The sequence below is a fragment of the Elephantulus edwardii genome, unplaced genomic scaffold, assembly GCF_000299155.1.
Source record: "Elephantulus edwardii isolate Elephantulus edwardi_28Jun2011 unplaced genomic scaffold, EleEdw1.0 scaffold00026, whole genome shotgun sequence".
Taxonomy (NCBI): domain Eukaryota; kingdom Metazoa; phylum Chordata; class Mammalia; order Macroscelidea; family Macroscelididae; genus Elephantulus; species Elephantulus edwardii.
The window spans coordinates 5263114-5270494 of NW_006399776.1; the positions used below are offsets into that span (position 1 = coordinate 5263114).

A 7381-nucleotide genomic window follows, 5' to 3' on the forward strand; every position below is an offset into this window, starting at 1 on the left:
GTGCGATTGGCACAGGACAGAGCAGAGTTTAGGGATATTGTACAAAGGGTCACTATGAGTCACAGGCGACTCGATGGCACACAACAACAGCAACAACAACATAGCATTCAATAGGAATAATACTCTTAACACTTCAATAAAAAATTAAAAATCTTTTAAATTGGACCAATAATCAAAATAATGAAAAAGAGAGAAAGGACTGAAGATGTCAAGGATTTCATTTTACTTAAAATCACAATCAACACCCAGAGCAGCACCAGTTAAAAACTCAAAAGATGTATTTCTTGGACTGGGCTAACCTGTCATTGAGGGCTTCCTGTGAATTGCTAAAGAGCAAGCATGTCACTTTAAATACAATGATGCACCTGATCCAAGCCATACCTATACAATGACAAGTAACACATAAAGGAGTAAGATTATGGGTTTGGAGGAATGTCTAAAAGAAATACAAACTGAAACTCTTCATATTGAAAGGAAAAAACTTAAGTTACAAATAGGTCCAAGAATAATGAAAAGATGCAGGAAAAAATTAAGTTTGTATTTTTTTCCCTATTTCTTTGTATTCACTTTTCTCCTATATTCTTTTTTATTGCTATATATTCATGATTTCTTGTGCTTCTGTAAAGATGTTTTAAACAAATGAAGAAAAATGTTTTGGGGGTTTATACACATGCAAGGTCACAAATTTTAAGGCTATTAGGTGTTTTCAAACTAAAGTATTATTAATTCAAACTGCACTCGCTAAAGATGTAAACTATAAAATAAAATACTCAGCAGCTGGGAGGCTAACAACTGGGGGTTGGCAGAAAAAATTCATATTGTAAATGTCTATTGATGTTATTAAGTGTCTTTGAGTCAACTCTGTCTCATAGGGACTCTACATATAACCAATTGAAACACCACTTGATCCTGTGTCAACCTCATAACCTTCAATGTGCATAAGTCCATTGTTGTAGATACTGTTCCATCAAGTTAACTGCAAACTCAGATAAAGGTACAACTGAAAAAAGACAACTACAGACCAACATTATCCTATTATAATAAATGCAGGGAGGAAAATGTGTAACAATGAATGAATGGAAATCCAAGTTCTTTATTGACTTTCATTAAAATTTAAAAAAAAGAGGAAGAAAGAAAAAGAAACTAGATGCAAAAATTCACAACAAAATCCTGGCCAATATCAGAAACATTAAAAAAAAATTAATAATACATCATGATTAAATGGTATTCATATCAAGTGTCCACGGTTGGCTCAACCATCAGAAAAACTATCTACGTTATATATTACAAAAATTTTTAAAAGTGCATGATAATACCAATACAGAAAAGATGTTCCATACAATCCAACATTTGACTGGGGGAATTCTAAACAAAATATAAGGTAAGAGAAATTCCTTAGCATAATTAAGGGGATAAATGTAAAGCCAATAGTCAATGTTATTCTCAACAGAGAAAAACTAAAGTACTTTCCCTATGAACAGGACCAGAGAAGGATGCTCTCCATAATTATCTCAAAACTAAAATGTTCTAGCCTGAACAATAAGGCAGTAAAGAGAAATAAAAGGCATATAAATCGCTAAGAAAGAAGTAAGACTTATCTGTATTTTCAGATAAAACTTTGTACACAGAAAATCCCAGAATTTCGGCAAGAGGACTACTAAAATTAATGGAAAAAGTTAGCCAAGTAGCAGTATACAAGATCAACAGATAAAACTCAGCCAAATACACCAATAAAGAAAACTGAAAAGGCAATCAGGAAAGCAAAACAACAGCTACCTAAAAGGTTAAATATTTCTGGATTAACCTAATCAGAGTTATCAAAGATTTCTATAAAGAAACTAGAAGATTTACAAAGTGAAAGAACATGACATGCTCACCAAAAGATCCAACACTTTCAAAATGTTGGTAATACATTCATTTTTGCATAATCCCCGCCCCCCCCCCCCCCCCGTTCTTTCTGCTATGCACCTCTTATTCTGGACAGTAAAGATAAAATGTAGCTCTAATATGGATTCCATAAATTTTCTTTAAAAAGATGGAAGAAGCGCTGCAATGCCGAAGGTACGTGGTTTGAATCCACCAGATACTCCGCTGGAGAAAGAGAGGCAATCTCCTCCTGTGCCAGTCAGCGCCAACTGGGGGGGGAAGGCAGGGAATGGAAGAATAAGAGGTACAAATCAAAAAAACTAACAAATTCAACAATACTAAAGTTCAACAAAGCATCAAACAACATTATGCTGGCTAGGTTGTAGAGACTGAAACCCTTACTCACGGCTGGTGGGGAGTATAAAATGGAGCAATCACTATGGAAGGCAGTCAGGCACTTTCTCAAAAAGCTGGAAATATAAATACCATTTGATCCAGCAATTCCACTACTAGGAATATACCCTAAAGAAACCAGAACTGTCACCCAAACAGATACATGCACATCCATGTTTATTGCTGTGTTATTCACAAAAGCAAAAATACAGAAGCAACCCAAGTTGCCCATAAATAAAGAAATGAACTGAAAGACATTATGCTTAGTGAAATACTGTAGTCACAAAAGGGCAAATACCATGTAACACCATTATTATAAAACAGGACTGACCTGGGAGGGCAGGGGGGAAAAAGATGAATAAAAGAACTGTTTAAAAGGAATATGTGATTAGGCATTATCTGTATGACTACAGTCCAGAATAAGAGGTGCATAGTAAAATGAATGGGGGGAGAAGAAATTATGCAAAAATGAATGATTTTTTTTAAGCAAAGTGGGATTGTAGGGAGGAAAATGTATAAATGAATGAATGAAAAGCCCAATTTTTCTACTGCACTGAAGCTGATGAGGGAGAGAATAGTTTAAAAGTAATATATTTTAGGGCATTATGATTATCATAGTCCGGAATGAGAGTGGAGTATACTCAGGGTGGGGTGGGGGTGTGCGGGGGTGGGGGGAAGACTGTACCAATGAAGGAATTTTTCTTCTGCTTTTCAAGGAGAGGAGCAAACTGGGGATGGGGGTTGGGGAGGTGGGGGATGGGCGGGAAGAAAAGTGCAACAATGAATGAATGGAAGTCTAAAATCTCTAGATGTTCATTGAAATGAAAAAATTTTAAAAAGTCAATTTTTCTATGTACTTCTGTTAAAATCACAATAAAAAATAAAAAAATAAAATAATGGGAGACTCAGTTATTAACTGTATCTGGAAAAGGGAAGAACCTCAAATAAGCAAAGTATTACTGAAGAACAAAAATTACTTGCCTCAAACTTTCTCATTTCCAAGTATTCTATACAGTCATAACAGTTTGGTACTGGTACAATGAAAGACACACAGACTCAGGGAACAGAAATTAGAACTCAGAAGTAATTCTACCCACATATGGACAACTTATTTTTGGCAAAAGGGCTACAAGCCATTAAATGGAGGAAAAGATAATCTCATTAACAAATGATGCAGGCAAAAGTGGGTTTCTATTTATACATATTAAACAAGGTGAAAACTGATTAGTGATGGATGTCATCCACTAGGCTTCAACTTAGCAAGTTCAGAGGCAGAAAATGGGAATCGAATCTAACGGCAAGAAGACAACAGAGAATGTAGCACCTTTCCTTCTGGGCCAGAGAAATTTCTATACAAGATGGAAACAAACCAAAATCAAGATACCACATTAACAGTTAAGAGCTGTGGAGAACCAGAAACCAATGTGAGACAGAGTTGACCGAGTACAGCCACCTTATGGAGCCTGAGCTAGAGGCCTTCGTCCAAGTTGACTGGCAGGGGGTCAAGTTGGCATGACTAAAAGAGCTTAGTTAAACTGCCTAAACCCCTGAGGCTGAAAGTCAAAGGACCTGCAAGCATGCTTGAGAAACTGTTCTGACTGATAAACTGTGCCCTGTTTCTAACCTGACTTATAATCCGTTAACTTTCCTAATAAACTGTATTATCATAAATAAGGTTCTGGGTGGTGTTTGTACCATTCCAACAGATTACTGGTACTAATAGCAGAGCAGTGAGAGCCCTGGGACAGATGGGTAATGTTAGAAATGGAAGAAGGTATAGAAGCATGGGGAAATGGTAGGCTTCATGGGAATAGGTTTTGTGCTGTTGATGTAAATAGGGGCTGTTTCCCTTTATAGGGTTGTGAAGTTCAGATAAGGCTGCCCTCACAATGGTCACATTCTTTTTAAATCATCTCAGCAAAGTTCAGTAAGAGGGAAAAAACAATGAATGCTGGCAATTGTGTTAAGAATCTGAAATGTCTATACACTGCTTGAAGAGACAGCACAATAGTAAAACCACTGAACAAAATGGTATGGTGTCTGATGTCTCCTTATAAACTTGGGAGTAGATATACCATTTAGCTCAATTATCCCTCTACTGGATGTATATCCCAAGAAAATTTAAGAGCTGCAACACAGACGGCATGCACAGATCTGTAACTACAGCATTATTAACAAATATCAAAGAGATATAAATAATCTAAATGTCCATCAACAAATGGATGGATGAATTATGGTACACAAACAATGGAAAACTAATTACAAAGAATTCTCTAGACACTATATAAAATAGAGGAACCTAGAAGACATTATAGGATGTGAAAAAAAATCAAATACAAAAGGACATATAGTGTCTAAGTGTACCATTACAACAAAGTTAACACACAGAAAAGAAATGCCCAAGATTTTCCAAGATGGTGGACTAGACGACAAGAAACAACAGAAAACAAAGGTAACAATAGAAATGACAATTCTTGAACTCTAACTTTAAAAGGCTTCAAACACTAATTGAAGGGAGAAAATGAATGAAAACATCAAATCAAGAGCCATATAGAACAGGACCATAAATAGCACAAGGCCATTTTGAACAGCAGTCAGCTTTGCACAGGAACTCAGAACCACAGTGGTAGTAACCACACCAAGAGGCTAGTTAACAACGGGAAAAGTACAATCTTCCCTCTTATGTGTCCTCAGGGAAATCAGGAGTGACTGTCCTCCACTTCCTCACCACCACCAAACGATGTCCATGTCCAATGTCCTAACCCATATCTAGGCCAGAGGCTGGGCTCACATCATCTTTTATCTATCTGGTGCTATCAGCAAGCACACAGCAAGCACACAGTGGCTCCTTCTCGGAACCACTGGAGTTGTCTTATCTGACCTACAGTCAACCCCTGGATTAAAAGGGGCATTATTCTTGGTCATTTCAGGTCATCAGTGACTATCTTCTCATGCTAGCTATCTCTTATGTACCCTGCCTGCCCTATGCCTTGTTGTTGTTGTTGTTGTTGTTATGTGCCATCGAGTTGCCTGTGACTCATAGCAAGCCCTGAACCCTGCTCTATCCTGTGCCAATCTCACTGTCTCCAACACACCTACTTCCATTACCCCGGTCACTGAATCAATTCATCTCATCGGGGGTCTTCCTTTCCTGTGTTGTCCGTCCTTCCACCCTCCCAAGCATGACATCTCTCTCCAAGGACTGGTCCTTCCTTGCAACATGCCCAAAGTATGTCAGATGAAGCTTCAGAATCCTTGCCTCCAAGGAGCAGCCTGATTTAACTCTCTCCAAATGTGGGCTCAAGATTATTGGATGATTTATCAACAATCTCCGTTATGCAGATGAGACAACCCTGCTTGCTGAAACTGAGGAGGACCTGAAGCGCCTGCTGCAGAGTGTCAAGGACTGCAGCCTACAATATGGATTGAGGCTCAATGTCAAGAAGACAAAGATTCTCACCACTGGACCAATAGGTAGCATCAGGATGGATGGTGAAGAGATTGAGATTGTACACAGCTTTAGTTTGCTTGGCTCCATAGTCAACAGTCTTGGCACCAGCAGCCAGGAAATTAAAAGGCACATTGCCATGGGAAAGTCTGCTGTTAGGGACCTCTCCAAAGTACTGAAGAGCAATGGTGCTGTGCCTCTTTGGAGACTAAGGTGTGTCTGATACAGGCCATGGTCTTCGCAATCACCTGTTATGCATCAGAGAATTGGACAATGACCAAGGAGGATAGAAGGAGAATTGATGCCTTTGAGCTGTGGTGCTGGAGAAGAGTATTGAGAATACCATGGACTGCTAGGAAAACAAACAGATTTTTAATTTCCTGGCTGTTGGTGCCATGAGCGTTAATTGTGGAGCCAAGCAAACTAAAGCTGTTCACAATCTCAATTTCTTCACCATCTATCATGATGCTGCAAACTGGCCTAGTAGTGAGAATCTTTGGTTTTTTATAATGAGCCTCAATTCATATTGAAGGCTGCTGTCCTTGACCTACTACAGCAAGGGCTGCCAAAAACACCATTCCTACTCAGACAGACTAGGTAAGGATTCTCTGAGATGAGCACAAACTGTCTTGGGTTGGGTGCCCCATCACCCAATACCTTCTAGAAGAGGGTTGGCTACCTGGGGCCCAGCTCACATCTTGTGGCCTCAACCACCTCTCAGATGAGCAGAAACTGACTTTACATAGCACCCACAAACTCCAACACAGGGAGACACTACCACAAGCCAGACATGTTGCTTCCATCCACTCTGATGGTCCCTCCTTCCCCCTTCATTTTTATTTCCTATAGCTTTTAGAATATCTGTCTGCTTTATATTTAGCTCCTGTTTTCTTTTTCATCTTATCTTCCACTTTCCCATCTCTCTAGCTTTATTCCTTCCCTTGCTAGTCTTTTTTTTTTCTTTCTTTTTCACCTTTCTAATCCACTGTGTACCCCTCTCTGGTTGGTTGGTTGGTTGGTGTTTTTTTTTCTTTTAGTATGGAATTTGTACCACTCATAGCTTGTGTTTGCGTTTTGAGTATGTTCTACTGTTTTATTTCTCGTTCTTTGTCCTATTTGACAACACACATTAACAGCATCCACTTTCTGCAGCTTCTACCCATCAGATACAAATAAAGACCAGCTCTTGCTCCACTAGATCAACTAAATACTGCAATCAAATCTGGCCCAGTCTCCCCTCAAGTGCTGTACACAGTAAACAGCAGCGTGTGTGGGCATACACACCACTGGCCCACACACATTCTCTACCATACTCACCAGAAGACAGGAAAGAAAACATTAAAGGATTATCAAGCTAGCAAGGGACACAACACTCATCACTCATACAGTTCAAATGTATCAAAACAAAATAATGCAAAGACAATACCACAATGTCTCGGAAACAGCACAAAACTTAAACTAGTTTAAAAACAAAACAACAGCTGCCCAACCTTCAGCAAGGCCTGCACCATCATGTTTTCTCGGGCAAACCTCGTTGTCTCGGCCTGGGCTGTGCAGCCACAATGGACCCAAGTTCGAAATATGGCAACTTTGAAAGATATTACCAGGCGACTGAAGTCAATCAAAAACATTCAGAAAATTACCAAGTCTATGAAAATGGTAGCAGCAGCAAAA

The 7381-nt window shown here is 39.0% G+C and overlaps 1 protein-coding gene across 2 annotated transcripts in view; it reads right to left on the bottom strand.

The window, feature by feature from the left end:
• MGA (MGA, MAX dimerization protein) overlaps positions 1 to 7381 on the bottom strand; it is an 81045-nt gene that overhangs the window by 64290 nt on the left and 9374 nt on the right. The window lies entirely within an intron of this gene.